Here is a 16,701-nt window from a genome sequence, read left to right on the forward strand (position 1 = left end):
AGAGATTTGATTATTCTTCCAAAAACTTCACGTAGAATTAACATGTATGTGAAGTTTGCACTTTCTCCCCGTGCTTGTGTGGCTTTCGCCCCACAACCCAAAGATGTGCAGGGTATATGAATTGGCCACACTAAATTGCCCTTAATTGGAAAAATTGAGTACTCTAAATTTATTTTTAAAAAGAATTAACATGTACGTACATAAAGAGGGGGCAGAGCCTACAGTGCCACCATATAGTCCGTTGGACCTGGTTGGGCACAGGAGGTACGCACCATGCTAACATGTCGGCCTTTATGGTCCATGGGATGGAGGATGATGACAACCCGCTCTGCGATGCATTCTGGTGCTGCGCATCATTTGACATCATCTGTCTCCTGCCCACGGTAGCACTTTCTACCATCCGCCTGGGTGATTCCTGCATACGAGCTGGCCATTCCATCACGCGGTGCCATCGAATCCCTGGGGTGACGGTGTTGGGAATGGTTGGGGGTGCCCAGGCTACCAACAACATCCGCCCATTGCTCCCCCCCCCCCCTCGCTGGCCAGCCCCGACCAGCCCATCCCTCAATCCATGTGACAGAGCACTGAGACACATTGTAACAGTGTGGACAGGTGTTCAATGTGACAACATATATAGATTTGTGCCCTAGATGATCCACTGTAATAGGAGATGTAAGGTAGGACCTGCACTATAGGTTCGCCGGTAGCTCCTGTTGGCTGGCCCCGCCCAGGGAGAACTGTATAAATATGCGTGACCTCCAGTGCCCTGCCATTTCGCCAGCTGCAGCAGGAGGCCACGCATCTGACTGTAATAAAGCCAGAGTAGTACCCAACGTTAGTCTTTGTGCAATTGATCGTGCATCAATTTATTACAGTCAGATTTTCCACAGAATGGATATCCGAATTAAGCCCGATCGCCTGCAGCTGGATCCGCACTCGCCCGACGCCAGAAAATACTTTGCTCACTGGCTAGCATGTTTCGAGGCCTACATCAACGCGGCGGACCCCGCGCCGACGGAGGATCAGAAGATAAACGTCCTGTACTCCAGACTGAGCTCCAGCGTGTTCCCGTTGATCCAAGACGCCACGGCTTACACAAAAGCAATGGAATTCCTCAAAGAACACTACACGCAGAAGGCGAACACGCTCTTCGCCAGGCATGTACTTGCCACCCGCTCGCAACTACCTGGTGAGTCCATCGAAGACTTCTGACGGGCCCTAATTCCACTCGTCCGGGACTGTGACTGTCAGGCCGTTACGGCCGCCAAACATGCGAATCTCCTTATGCGCGATGCCTTCGTGATGGGGATTGCGTTGGACCGCATCCGAGAACGATTGCTGGAAGGAGCCACGCCCGAACTGGCAGAGACAAAAACCTTGGCGCTCTCCATGACGGTCGCATTCCGTAACGTTCAATCGTACCCCTCCCGCCGCGCTGCCCACCCTTCTACCCCTTCCTACCCCTCCTGGACTCCGCCGACGACCTCCTCAGCCGGGGCCCTGCCTTCGCAATATGCCTGCGCCGCATGCCGATCCGCGCAACCCAGGGGTCCCCGCTGCTACTTCTTCGGTCAGCAGAAGCATCCCCGCCAACACTGCCCGGCCCACACTGCAGTTTGTAAAGCCTGCAGTAAAAAGGGCCACTTCGCGGTTGTGTGCCAGGCCCGCGCAGTCGCTGCGATCATGCCCGCTATCGCCCCCTCCCCCACGCCAGACGCACAATGGGAGCCGCCATCTTCTCCTCCCAGGTCCATGTGCGACCAATGGGCGCCGCCATCTTGTCCCCCTTCGGCCACGTGCGCCACATGGGCGCCGCCATCTTGTCCCGACCCCGCAATGTACACAGCATGGGCGCCGCCATCTTGTTCCCCACAGGGTCCCCGGACATCCCGACATCGGAACCGCACATGCTCGCCACCCGAAGCATCTGATGGCTACCCGCGGCTCGCTTCGATGACGCTGGACCAATCTCGCCCGCACAACCTGGCCACCGCGTCGATGACAGTTAAAATTAACGGCCACGCGACCTCGTGCCTGCTGGACTCCTGGAGCACCGAAAGCTTCATTCACCCAGATACGGTAAGGCGCTGCTCCCTCGCGGTCCACCCTGCCAATCAAAGGATCGCCCTAGCCTCCGGATCCCACTACGTTCCGATGCGAGGCTTTTGTACAGTCACCCTCATGGTCCAGGGCGTAGAATTTAGTAACTTCTGCCTCTATGTCCTTCCTAATCTCTGCGCTGCACTCCTCTTGGGCCTGGACTTCCAGTGCAACCTCCAGAGCCTCACCCTCAAATTCGGCGGGCCCTTACCCCCCCTTACCGTTTGCGTCCTCGCGACCCTCATGGTTGATCCCCCCTCCCTTTTTGCCAAACTAACTGCGGATTGCAAGCCCGTTGCCACTAGGAGACTGTACAGCACCCAGGACAAGACCTTCATCAGGTCCAAGGTCCACCGGCTGCTTAAGGAGGGTATTATCGAGGCCAGCAACAGCCCTGGAGAGCCCAAGTGGTAGTGGTTAAAACTGGGGAGAAACACAGGATGGTCATGGACTACAGCCAGACCATCAATCGGTACACGCAGCTCGACGCGTACCCCCTCCCACGCATATCTGATATGGTCAATCAGATTGCGCAGTACCGGGTCTTCTCAACAATTGACCTGAAATCCGCCTACCACCAGTTCCCCGACGGCCGCCAAGATACTGTCTCACTCAGGGACCTGGCACCGTCAGGATCCACCCCAACAACCCCCACCCCACCTCCCACCACGTCGCCAATATTGACCCCCCCCAGACCACCCCCCCCTCCTCTTTTCCGCACAAGAGGACGAAGAGTACTTCTGCACGCTCCCGGAGTTCCCCGATGACTGGCCAGCATCAGCACCACCACCACCGCCATCGCTGCCACCTCCACCATCGCCAGCACCGACTTCGCCGCCACCGTTATGCCGCTCCCAACGAAGCACCAAAGCACCGGACCGGCTGAACCTTTGACGGACTCCAGACCGTCAACATGGACTTTTCTTTCCCTACCACTGTACATAATTGCACTAATTGTATATAGTTTCACGTCACCCCCACCGGACTCATTTTTGATCCACTGTAATAGGAGATGTAAGGTAGGACCTGCACTACAGGTTCGCCGGTAGCTCCTGCCGGCTGGCCCCGCCCACGGAGAACTGTATAAATATGCATGACCTCCAGTGCCCTGCCATTTCGCCAGCTGCAGCAGGAGGCCACGCATCTGACTGTAATAAAGCCACAGTTGTACTCAACTGTCTTTGTGCAATTGATCGTGCATCACCCCTATAACTAAACTGTGCCCTGCACCTGAGCCAAGTTAACTGGTGTCGAACTTTCTGGCCATAAGGGCCCTAACCCTGCATCTTGGTGGATCCCCAGATGATACATCAGGAGTGGAAGCGGCCTGCTCTGATTCCCGCACTGCAACCTGGGTCCTCGTTGGCAGCTGTCTTCTGAGGCGATCGGGCCTGTATGGGCCTGGCTGCTGCTCGGGTGTCCCAGGTGGCGTGGTGCCGCCCTGTTCTGCCCGCTGCCCACCAGGGACAGGAGGAGGGAGTCCGAGGTGCTGCGGCGTTCCGGCACCTTCCCTTCAGGAGTCACCGGAACAGGCCCCATCACCTCCTCCTCCCTCGGGGTGCCCGTTGGTTACTTCATGGGATGGGGGTGCGAGCGGACCTATTCCCTGAGGCTCCCCCGGCACCTGGCGCTGCCAGTCCTGGAGGCCCGCTGACGGTCTTGGAGCACAGGGAGTGCAGGTCCTACCTTACCATCTCCGTCCGGGACTGCGCCACATCACCCATTGACTGTGCCACCACCTTCTGGGTTTGTGTCACATCAGCCAGTGACTGTGCTGTCTCCCTCGGGGACTGGACCACCTCCCTCTGTGTCTGTGCCACGCCGGCGAGCACCGGGCAATGCCGCCGCCGGTCCCAGCCATGGCCATCACTTGTGACTGGGCCATGCTCAGGAGCGCCACTGCGATTTCCAGGTGGCTCTGGCACATGGTTGCCTGTGGGACGGTAACCCTGTCCTGGGCCTCGGCCAGCGCCTGCATACAATGCCGCAGGCTTTGGACATGCTGATCCATAACCAAAACTGTCCCCCCCCTTTCCAATGACTCACCACGGACGCCACCCATGCGGTGTTGGCCTGGGTGGCATGCACGGTCGGCACCACCGGCTGCTCCTGCACATGCTTGGACTGCTGCAACTGCGCCTGCAGGTGCTGGATGCTCGCCGACAACCCCTCATGTAGTCCCTGGCTCTGCGACTGCATCTCCACGATCGATGGGACTGTCCGTTCCAGAAGCCCGAAACCCGTCTGAATGGCAGCTAATCCCTGGGGATGGCCCGACCTCTGCCCACCCGCCTCCACCTGCTGTACCGGACCAGCTGTGTGGTGGCACCAGATAGTGACCCAGACACCCGCGGCCGAACTCCACCCCGGTGACCTCCCTTTCCTACGGGCCACTGACCACATCCAGGGCCCTCTGCTCTGCCATCGGTGAGGGGCTGCATGTCCGGCGGTCCTCCTCCAGTCTCCTCCCGTTCCCGCCGGTTGTGGGAGGCCTTCTTCTTGGGGGTGAGCCGAACAGAAAGCGACAGTGTTATTTTTTTCATTATCAATTTAGAGTACCCAATTCATTCTTTCCAATTAAGGAGCAATTTAGCGTGGCCAACCCACCTACCCTGCACACCTTTTGGGCTGTGGGGGCGAAGCCCACACAAACACGGGAGAATGTGCAAACTCCACACGGATAGTGACCCAGAGCCAGGATCGAACCTGGGACCTCAGCGCCGTGAGGCAGCAATGCTAACCACTGCGCCACCGCGCTACCCCCAGAAAATGACAGTGTTAGACAGTCCAACGCATGCGCCCAGGGGATGGTTAGTTGGTGGCCTCAGCGGCCAGGACACCCGGCCATGGTGGCCGGTATGGTTGTCGGCATGTGGTGCTGGATGGGGTTTTGGCTGTCCCCCGGGGGGGAGAGGCCAGGAGATAGGGTTACAGGTGTGTGGGACAAGGGTTAGTGCCAGAGGCACAGTGTTGCCTACTCACCCTGGCCGCCCTGAGGAGGTCATGCAGTTTTTCCCGCATGCTGTCCAGTCCGGACGGTCACGGCGGTGACCGGCTCTGCCATCTGCGCCGAGGCACGACGAACGGCGGTGGCTGGCAGCATCCTCCCCGGCCCAGGGTACAGGGTCATCCGCCTCTGCTCCACCACCTCCAGGAGGGTCTCTAGCTCTGCATCCTTGAATCATGGGGCTGTTCTCCTTGCTACCTTGATGAGGGGGCGGGGCTAACCCCACTGTTCCTCGGGCTGCTGGGACGTGAATACCCCGGCCCGGATGTGGGAGACCATTCGGGGAGTAGGAGGAGTGTATAGTAACCAGAATAAAACCGAACATTTCTACAGATCTCACTTCTGAGTGGTCATAACTAGTAAGGAACTTTGTTGCAATACTATAAGACCTGAGACAGAGGCCAGAATTCTTTGTTTAGGACATTAAGGGCGCGATTTAATGCGCAACATGATAGAGACCCGTTTTGGTCACGTATAATGGGTGTTTCTCACCGTCTGCAGCACTAAAAATGACTCCACTATCAAACGGGACTCTGTCGCTTTCCTGGCCCCAGTTGGGACCGACCCATTGAGGAGGCATTTACCTCGCTTCCTACATTGACGCATTCAGCTCATCAGTGCAGGAGGAGATCGGGCTGCATTTTTAAATGCTGCCCTGCTATCTCGACCCTCATCAGCATCCCCGCGGCCTCCGGAGGCCCCCATTGCCCCAACTTACCTCTTAAAGGGTCATCAAGCCCCTCGCACCCCACCTCTTATGAGCGGGGAACCCCAGGTTAGAATCCCGCCATAGGTATCCTGACACCAGGGCAGCTTGGCATTGCCAGTCTGGCACCTTAGCAGTGCCACTGCTTGCCTGACAGTGTCAACCTTGGGTACTATGGAGAGGTGGGACAGGGAGGTGGAGCTGCTGATGGCCAGGTCCCTTAGTTGGCAAATCGGGAGCTGATGAGGTTGTCCCGCGTGCGGCAGCCCTGGATCACATGTTGGGCAGCCTGTCCTTCCACCCAGGGCTCCACACTCGGATCTTCCTGGACACCCTCCTCAACCTCCTCATCAGTTGAGGCCTGGCATTCGTCACCCTCCTCCAACACCAACTGCACATTCAAGGAGTGGAACCCCTTCCTATTGATAAGGGCACCCCGGATGAACTGGTGCTCGTAAGGGGACATGCATGACATCGGCCACCCCCTGGATCTGGGCCATGCCAGCAATGGTCGTGAACCCTGCTGCCTGGCCATCCTGGTTTGCCTGGTCAGACTGAAGGTTATATAGTCCTGGTGCATCGGGCATCTGTCACATCATGGATGCACCTATTTGAGGACCTTTGCGAGATCCCACACAAGTCCCTGCTTGAGCCCTGGAAAGACCGAGAGGCATAAACGTTCCAGGCGACCGTCACCTTGACAGCCAAAAAGGTGACAGGTGAAAGGTGCGCCACCACCTGGCGTAAGTGGGGCATGGTTTTAGTGGTTAGTCGAAGTTTTCGATGGCAGCTCCTCGGAGGACAGAAGCCAACGATATAAACCTGCCCTTTGAGTATCCTTCTTGGCCTGTTCAATGGCCAGCACTCAAACCTCAGAGGCTGGTCCCTGCTCTTCTGGGGCAGACTCTTCTTGTGCAGGGTCCTTCCCCAGCAGGACCTGTGCCTCCACCCTCCGTGCATCCGCAGTGGCATCTGGGACCAGGTAGACAGCGAGCATTGCTGGCTGTACTCCACTGCAATTCGCATACCGCTGCAACCGGTCCACATCAAACACCATTTCCCTGGCCCTACACTCATCCCGAGAGCATCTCGAAAACAAGGACCCCTACATTAGACTCCTATTTATTGACTACAGCTCCGCCTTCAACACCATAATCCCAGCCAAGCTCATATCAAAGCTCCAAAACCTAGGACTTGGCTCCCCACTCTGCAACTGGATCCTCGATTTTCTGACCAACAGACCACAATCAGTAAGAATGAACAACAACACCTCCTCCATAATAGTCCTCAACACCGGGGCCCCGCAAGGCTGCGTACTCTACTCCCTGTACACACACGACTGCGCGGCAAAACTTGGTTCCAACTCCATCTACAAGTTTGCTGATGATACGACCATAGTGGGCCGGATCTCGAATAACGATGAGTCCGAATACAGGAGGGAGATAGAGAACCTAGTGGAGTGGTGTAGCGACAACAATCTCTCCCTCAATGCCAGCAAAACTAAAGAGCTGGTCATTGACTTCAGGAAGCAAAGTACTGTACACACCCCTGTCAGCATCAACGGGGCTGAGGTGGAGATGGTTAGCAGTTTCAAATTCCTAGGGGTGCACATCTCCAAAAATCTGTCCTGGTCCACCCACGTCGACGCTACCACCAAGAAAGCACAACAGCGCCTATACTTCCTCAGGAAACTAAGGAAATTCGGCATGTCCACATTGACTCTTACCAACTTTTACAGATGCACCACAGAAAGCATCCTATCAGGCTGCATCACAGCCTGGTATGGCAACTGCTTGGCCCAGGACCGGAAGAAACTTCAGAGAGTCGTGAACACAGCCCAGTCCATCACACGAACCTGCCTCCCATCCATTGACTCCATCTACACCTCCCGCTGCCTGGGGAAAGCGGGCAGTATAATCAAAGATCCCTCCCACCCGGCTCACTCACTCTTCCAACTTCTTCCATCGGGCAGGAGATACAGAAGTCTGAGAACACGCATGAACAGACTCAAAAACAGCTTCTTCCCCACTGTCACCAGGCTCCTAAATGACCCTCTTATGGACTGACCTCATTAACACTACACCCTGTATGCTTCATCCGATGCCAGTGCCTTTGTAGTTACATTGTAGATGTTGTGTTGCCCTATTATGTATTTTCTTTTATTCCCTTTTCTTCTCATGTACTTAATGATCTGTTGAGCTGCTCGCAGAAAAATACTTTTCACTGTACCTCGGTACACGTGACAATAAACAAATCCATTCCAATCCAATCCAATCCAATACTCCGAAACTTATTCGCTGCAGGGGAAGAAAGAGAAGACCTGGTTGTGCAGTGGAGAAAGTCACTGTGTGTCACCAATCCCCTCCATACTTAGTGGCGTGTGTGTGGGCGCATGGGGCTGAGCGAGGGAAGTGTGCATCTGCTGGGAGTTTAGCTGCAGTGTGACACGAGTCCTGGGTGTGGCATTAACCCTTTGTATTCTGAACATTGCACATAATGCCATAACCCCGTGTCCGTGGACTTGGCACCAAGTCACTGCCTGCTAGCAAGCAGCCGTTCGCCAGCATGCAGGACAGCTTTGGAGCGCATTTAAGAGCCTTCTCACCTTCTCGCTCCCCCCCAGCAGCACAGGCCCCACTTGTAAATACTTGCACAAATTTGCGTGACTGTCGCTTAAGAGGGGCTGAGCATTGCAGAATGGCAAAGCATACGGTGTCCAACCCGCGACTGATATTTAAATCCATGCAAATGACGGTTTTGCACGGAACCACCGACGCGGATCCTCAATTTTGCTACAAGTGAGGCACCGGAGCACGGCGTCGCAAATGGCATAGGGCGCAAACCTCGAATTTTGGATTGCCCCCGATCGCATTGCGAAGCCGAGAATCCAGGCCATATTCTTCCAACCCTTCCGCTGGAGGGATCTCCCGGTCCCGCGAAAGGCGGCCCCCGCAGCGGGTTCCCTGGCGGTGGGATGGGCGAGCCACGCATTGACGGGACCGGATCCAACTGGCGGCCAAAGCAGAACCACCTCCTCTGCTGGAAAACACACCACAGGGTGCACCAGAAAAAGCACATGCCATGCCATGCTTGGCAGCAAATTAGCACCAAACAAAGGCACCTGCCGCTCGATGGTACCACTCAGTGGCTGGATTAAGGAACTGGGAATAGAATTAAACTTGCATTATAATCGGGGGCTGTTGTGTTGGCCGCTCTGGATCCGTGGAACACATACAGGTCACCAACACTTGAAATAGTGCAACACTATTTTATTGAGTCATTAACAGTTTAACATATTCTCACTGTGGATTAACACGATACTAGCTTTAACTAAAGACCTTTGCCTTGTCATAACCAGTCGATGCACTCAGCACATGGTGAATGTCTGTGCTGCAGGCTGTGAGCTCTGTCCTACTAGGAAGCTGCAGCTCGAATGAGCGGGAACTCTGATGCCCCTTGTCTTTATAGTGCGTGTGCTCTAACTGGTGATTGGCTGCGGTGTTGTGTGTGTTGATTGGTCCCACTGTGTGTCCATCAGTGTGTGTGTCTGCACCATGATATACTGGTGTATATTATGACAGGGGCTACACACAATATATCAGTTATGGTTTGCTTAAAATGCAAACTACAACCGTAACAGATATTAATGAAATTTTGATGACTCATTGCTGATCTTTACACATTGCACGTAATTTATCATTCCTCAATGAATTTTAATGCAATTCAACTTAACATTGTGGCATTTCTGGTTTATTTCTGCAAAATGTTTCTGCCAGAGGATTTGCTTTTGTACACTGACTGAAGTGTATAATTGTATTTGTCTGTGGTTCACACCAGCCACTGGAAATGGAATGGATAATTTTTACAAAAATTAACATGATTTTTCAGAAATTAGTTCAACACTTGCTCCCATGCCCACAGGTCTGTCCTTGGCCTGCTGCAATGTTCCAGTGAAGCTCAGTACAAACTGGAGGAACAACATCTCATCTTGCGGTTAGGCACGCTACAGCCTTCCGGTCTCAACATCGAATTCAACAACTTCAGATGATTAGTTCTACCCCACCTCAACCCATTTGTTTTCATCCCAATTCATTTTAACTGTCTTTTACCATTTCTTTCTTTCTTGTCTTTCTTAATATATATTGAACACCCCCCCCCCACCCCCACCACCACCATCTTATCCAACTTTCCTTACCCTTTCTCCACTTTGCTTCCCCCTTCCCCTCCCCCCACATCTACATCTGTCACAGTTTACCCTCTGATGTCAGTTTCTCTGCTCTTTGACCTTTCACATCTTTTGTCCTCTTTGGGGACTGCCATTAGCACTCTTTCCCCTTGGTTTCTGTGTCCATTCGCACCCGGTTTCCCTGGGTTTCTGTGGCTATGACTCATCTTTCATTCTCACTCCACAGTATAAATATTTCCCACTGTCTCTGTCTGTTAGCTTTGACAAAGAGTCATTGGACTCGAACCGTTAGCTCTTTTCTCTCCCTACAGATGCTTCCAGACCTGCTGAGATTTTCTTTTTGGTTTCAGATTCCGGCATCCGCAGTAATTCGCTTTTATCCAATACAGTGAGTTCTTTATTCTCAGCTAAGTTATTTATGGAATCAGCTTCCACAACCCTCTCGGATTCCAGACTTTTTTGACAACTCTCTAAGCACAAAAGACTTCTCCTCATCTTCCCTCCAAATATTTGCCAATGATTCTATAAATATGGCCTCTGGTTACAGACGGACTGGTTTTTCGCTTCAAAGTCTTGCATGATCTTCAAATCATCTTTTTTTTAATTCATTCATTGGATTTAGACATCGCTGGCTATGTCAAAGTCAATATTTTCCCGCTTCTGTAGTAGAAAGATACAACACACTCGTTAAGACAGAATAACAAGCTTTATTTTTGAAAACAACTGCAGTAATGGCAGAGAGTAGTCAACAAAACTGCTCAGCCTTTCACAAGTTCCGCGCATTCGCAGAGAATTAGCTCAATATTTATACATTATCTTTATCAACATTATGTGACAGTATGGTCAGGAGTTTGATCGGAAATACAAATGGAAGCAAAGACCAGACCATATTTGGTCATATCACTCATACCATTATTTAGTCCTTGGAGGGAACATTGAAAGGTCAAAATAGACTTGTTTCTTCCTGAACTTATCTTTGTTTTAAATTCCTACGGCCCTGGGTTATGACGAGTTAGTTTTATCAGGAGTTGTCGAGGTCCGGTGTTTTGGAATGGCTCGACCTTCGCTGATCTTTTCAGACTTCAAGTTATGCAGAGTTGGCCTACGGCCATACTAGTCTGAAAATGGTTAGGGCAGCATTCTTTACCTGGGCCTGGTGAGCTGGAATTAGTAGCTTCAGTCTTTCTTGTATTGTATCAAACCTTTTGACCAGTCTTCCCATTGACCAGTTTTCCCATCATGTCATCACTTAATTCGTACCATATCACAGCTAGGCCAGCATTTATTGCCCATCCCCAATTGCACTTGAGAAGGTAGCGGTGATGTGATCAAAACAGAACTATAACAGATTCAAAGTAACAATATCATAACCTAATGTAAATGTAGCGCTTTGTGACGCAAAAAAAGTGTACAAGAACGTGTAAGAACTTTTGAGGAGCAGAATGGCTCGGAAGCAAGCTGGAATTAGAGCTCTGAGTCCTGCTCTCCCTCATGCATGTTGAATGAAAGCCGTTTTTGTTTAAGTCTGATACGGTCTCAAAGACTCAGTTTATTTATTCCCTCCAACAGTGAGTGACTTGTGGGGGGAACATGTTACTCGTGACTATTCCAGGGAATATAGGCCCATTCAAATCAATCTCATTTCATTGGGAAGGCATCTCGTCCCAGGAATCGGGATAGTGTGTGAGGGGAACTTACAGGTGGTCGAGGTTTCATGCCCTAACCCTTCGAGGTCGGAGAGGTCGTGGCTTTGGAAGGTGCTGGTGAAGAAGCGTTGGCGGGCAGCTGCAGTGCATATTAAAGATGGTATACACTGCTGCCCCAATGCACCTGTGGGCCAAGGATTGAGTGTTGAAGGTGGTGAATCAGGTGCTGGGCAAGCAGGGTGTGGAGATGCTTTGGGTTGAATTTTGCACAGGGAGCACAGTCCCCATGCTCTACCTCCTCTTGGACTGCTGTCTCTCTAGGTATTTAATGGTAATGGGACTGCTAATTGGGCCAAGGTGATTGGGAATTCCCACCCAATCAGATGACCATCATCTTTCTTGTCCCCACAGTGTGGTGGATACTGCTGGGACTTCAGACTTCAGACAGTTCTGAAATGGAAGCATCAATGGAGCACGGGCTTAGTAAGTGTTGGGGTCTTGCTGGAGTTAGGGCGGCAGGAGGTTCGGAGGTTCGGGGGTCATGACAATCTGAGCAGCAGGGAGGGTAAACCAGAGTTCGGGGGTGTGGATCTACGGGAGAACTGACCCTAGACCCTCAATTGACATTTGGATGGCAGGGCTACCAACACTTCTCACCTACCCACTGGTAACATCACAGCAGGAATAGGCAGGGGTAGTCATGGAGGGTCCTTGCACCGCTACTGCCAAACCTATCATCCTGGCCCTGAGCAGCTATCAATGCCCAGTGTTTGAGCATTGCTGGGCAGCATCCATCCAGGCAAGTGGAGAGTATTCCAAACATTCCTGACTCACACTTAATAGATGTTAAGCAGACTTTGTGCTTATTGAATGGTGGAGTAGGTTTAAGGGTCCAAATGGCCCACTCCCACTCCCATTCCTTCTGCTGTTATGTTCTAATGATCACCTCATTGCAGGTTTCCCGGAACCTGACCTGTTCTTGTAGCCACAGTATTCACGTTGTTGGTCCAGTTCAGTTTCTTAAAGTGGATTCAGTTCATAGACTATTCATAGAATTTACAGTGGGGAAGGAGGCCATTCAGCCCATCGAGTCTGCACCGACCCTTGTAAAGAACACCCTACTTAAGCTCCACTCTATCCCCGTGATCTCATCTAACCTAACCTTTTTGGATACCAAGGGCAATTTATCACGGCCAATCCACCTAACCTGCACAGCTTTGGACTGTGGGAGGAAACCGGAGCACCCGGAGGAAACCCACGCAGACACGGGGAGAACGTGCAAACTCCGCACAGACAGTGACCCAGCGGGGAATCGAACCTGGGGCCCTGGCGTTGTGGAGCAACAGTGCTAACCATTCTGCTTCCGTGCTGCTCCATGTGCGACCGTGCCGTCTAGTGTGGTACACTACCGCCCAGTGTCAGTGATGGTAATGCTGTAAAATGTTAAGAATAATAATCTTTATTAGCGTCACAGGTAGGCTTACATTAACACTGCAATGAAGTTATTGTGAAAATCCCCTAGTTGCCACATTCTGGCACCTGTTCGGGGACACAGAGGAAGAATTCAGAATGTCCAATTCACCTAACAAGCACGTCTTGTGGGACTTGTGGGAGAAAACCGGAGCACCCGGAGGAAACCCACGCAGACACGGGGAGAATGTGCAGACTCCACACAGACAGTGACCCAAGCCGCGTATCGAACCTGGGACCCTGACGCTGTGAAACAACAGTGCTAACCACTGTGCTACCATGCCACCCAAAACAAAGGTCCGCTACCAGCCCGCTCCTGCCAAACAAAACTGTCCCCCAATCATCAAGATCCACGATGAGTCCTTGGACAATGTAGATCATTTCCCGTAACAGCCTCCCCGAACAGGCGCCGGAATGTGGCGACTAGGGGCTTTTCACAGTAATTTCATTTGAAGCCTACTTGTGACAATAAGCGATTTTCATTTCATTCCATTTCCCACACCTCGGGAGCCTCCTCTCGGTGCGAGCAGACTTTGACAACGAAATCCAACATTAGATAGATACATAGAAGCTAGGAGCAGGAAGAGGCCTTTTGGTCGTTCGAGTCTGCTCCACCATTCATCACGATCATGGCTGATCATCTAACTCAATAGCCTAATCCTGCTTTCTCCCCATAGCCTTTGATCCCATTCTCCCCAAGTGCTATATCTAGTCACCTCTTGAATATATTCAATGATTTAGCATCAACTACTTCCTGTGGTAATGAATTCCACAGACACACCACTCTTTGTGTGAAGAAATGTCTCCTCATCTCTGTCCGAAATGGTTTATCCTGAATCCTCAGACTGTGACCCCTGGTTCTGGACACACCCATCATTGGTAACATCTTCCCTGCATCTACCCTGTCTAGTCCTGTTAGAATTTTATAAGTCTCTATGAGATCCCCCCTCATTCTTCTGAACTCCAGCGAGAACAATCCCAACATAGTCAATCTCTCCTCATATGACAGTCCCGTCATCCCTGGGATCAGTCTGGTAAACCTTCGCTGCACTCCCTCGAGAGCAAGAACATCCTTCCTCAGGGAAAGAGATCAAAGCTGCATTGACTCCAATGCGCCAGTGCCGTCATCGGGCGTCTGAGGAACAGAGTGTTCAAAGACCAAGACCTCAAACCCAGCATCAAGCTCTTGATCTACAGAGCAGCCGTGCTCCCCGCCCTCCTGTATGCATCAGAAACATGGACAATGTACAGCAGACATCTCAAATCCTTGGAGGGGTATCACAAACACTGCCTCCACAAAATCTTGCAAATCCACGAACAGGAGAGGCGTTCCGACGTGAGCGTCCTCTCCCAGGCCACTATCCCGAGTAACGAGGTACTGATCACACTCGCCCACCTGCGATGGGCGGGCACATTGTCCGCATGTCCGACACAAGACTCCCGAAACAAGTGCCCTACTACGAGCTCCACAATGGCAGGCGATCACTAGGAGGGCAGAGGAAACGCTACAAGGTCACTCCGAAATCCTCCCGAAAGAAATGCAACATCATCACCAACATGTGGGAGTAGCTCGCCTTAGAACGCACAAACTGGAGAAAGAGCATCTGCGAAGGCACCAATCACCTCGAGCGTTGTAGGATGGAGCACGCGGAGGCCAAGCGTAAACAACGGAAGGAGAGCGCAGAAATCCAAAGCGTCCCACCCACCTCATCAAACACCACCTGCCGAACCACAGAGTCTGCGGATCCAGGATTGGACGATTCAGCCACCGCAGAGCCCACCTGCCCAGCGTGGAAGCAAGTCATCTTTGACCCTGACGGACTGCTCAAGAGAGAGCGAATGATTGTGAGTAGACTGAAGGGGGAGGGAATTGGCTGGATTGACTTTGACCTGTTTTCACCAACAGGATATCCTTGGGCAATTTTCCCCATTTTCAGGTCGATGTTGGTGTTGCAGCTATGCTGGGACAATTCGGTTCAGGACGTAACTAGTTCTGGATTGCAAGTCTTCGGTCCCTATTAGGTCACATCTTAACCTTTTCCATTCCAAGGAACACGGCTCTCATTTTTCCAACCTCTTCACATCACTGATGTTGCTCAATACTGGTGACATTCTGGTAAACCTCCTCTGCAACCATTCTGAGGCCTTCACATTTTCCCTGAATTATCGTATCCCGAATTATCCACAAGACTCCAGCTGAGGCCTAACTGGTGATTAATAAAAGTGATCACATGATGATTTTGCTTTTGTACAGCTGTGCCTCTATTGATAAACCTAATCGTTAATGGTTTTTTTTAAACCACCTTATTTGCCATGCTTTAAGGATTTCTGTAAATAGATTACATCTTTCAAAATCAGCACATTTAACAGCAGACTGTCTTTTCATGTTCGTCATCCCAAAGTGCATCAGCCATAAATGATATGTTAATCCAAGACTAACAGCTTGCATTTACACGGTAATTTTTTACATTGTCACTTATCATTAAGGTGTTTCGTTAGAAGGTAGCAGTTTTATGAAGCTCACACATCCACTTGTACAAAGTTGTTTAAATCGGTTGATGTATCTTCGGTGGCCACAGACGAAGTCCGAGGTGAGTGGATAAGAGAAACTAGTTTTATAATGAAGTAATAGTATGTACAATACTCTCCAGATCCCATTAGGATCAGAGATGTCGGTTCCAAAACTTGGCCGACCTTTATATTACAGGTCATTAGAGTCCCATAGGCTCGCTCCCCTCATTGGCAGAGCTCGTACTCAATGAGGGTCATGAGGAGGCTAATTGCTTTTACCCCGTAGGTCTCCTGTGGGTTATAACAGTAGCAAACACACAAAATGGACAATTTTCCTCACTATAATGTCACCTGGACCACACATACTCGGCTAAATGGGTCCCTGCCCTATATCCAGCAAAGCATTGGCTGTGGAATGGGAGAAGCTGTGAAGAAATTTGGCTTCATAACAAAAACACCGGGCGGGATTCTCCGTTCCCTGACGCCGATTTAATAATAATCACTTATTGTCACAAGTAGGCTTCAATGAAGTTACTGTGAAAAGCACCTAGTCGCCACATTCCAGTGCCTGTTCAGGAGGCCGGTACGGGAATTGAACCCGTGCTGCTGGCATTGTTCTGCATTGCAAGCCAGCTGTTTAGCTCACTGTGCTAAAACAGCCCCGATTCCGTAATCGGCGATTGGGCGGAGAATCCCTTTTTACATTGGAATCGGGAGCGGCGCCTGCTTTCGGCTGCTTTTGCCCCCTCCAGAAAGGCGTCATCGAGGAGCACGCCGCATGCTATTGGGACATTACCTGAAGGCCCTCCCTCAATGCTCCGTTCCCGATGGGTCGAGTTCCAGACCGCGCAGTTGTCTCATGGTTTCAGGGGTCTGGAACCCGATGTGGCGGCTGCGGACTGTGTCCAGCGCTGCCAACAGTCGGGCAGGAACCATGCTGCTGGCTTAGGGGGAATTCGGCGAGGGCTGGGGGGACTGGGGAGACTGATGGGGGTGGCCCGGGAGTGGCAAGAGTGTTTCCAGGGGGGCACTATCCGGCAGGTCAGGTCCGCACACGACCGGCGCCATGTTGTAT

This window comes from Scyliorhinus torazame, chromosome 6 (assembly GCF_047496885.1).
Source record: "Scyliorhinus torazame isolate Kashiwa2021f chromosome 6, sScyTor2.1, whole genome shotgun sequence".
NCBI classification, from domain to species: domain Eukaryota; kingdom Metazoa; phylum Chordata; class Chondrichthyes; order Carcharhiniformes; family Scyliorhinidae; genus Scyliorhinus; species Scyliorhinus torazame.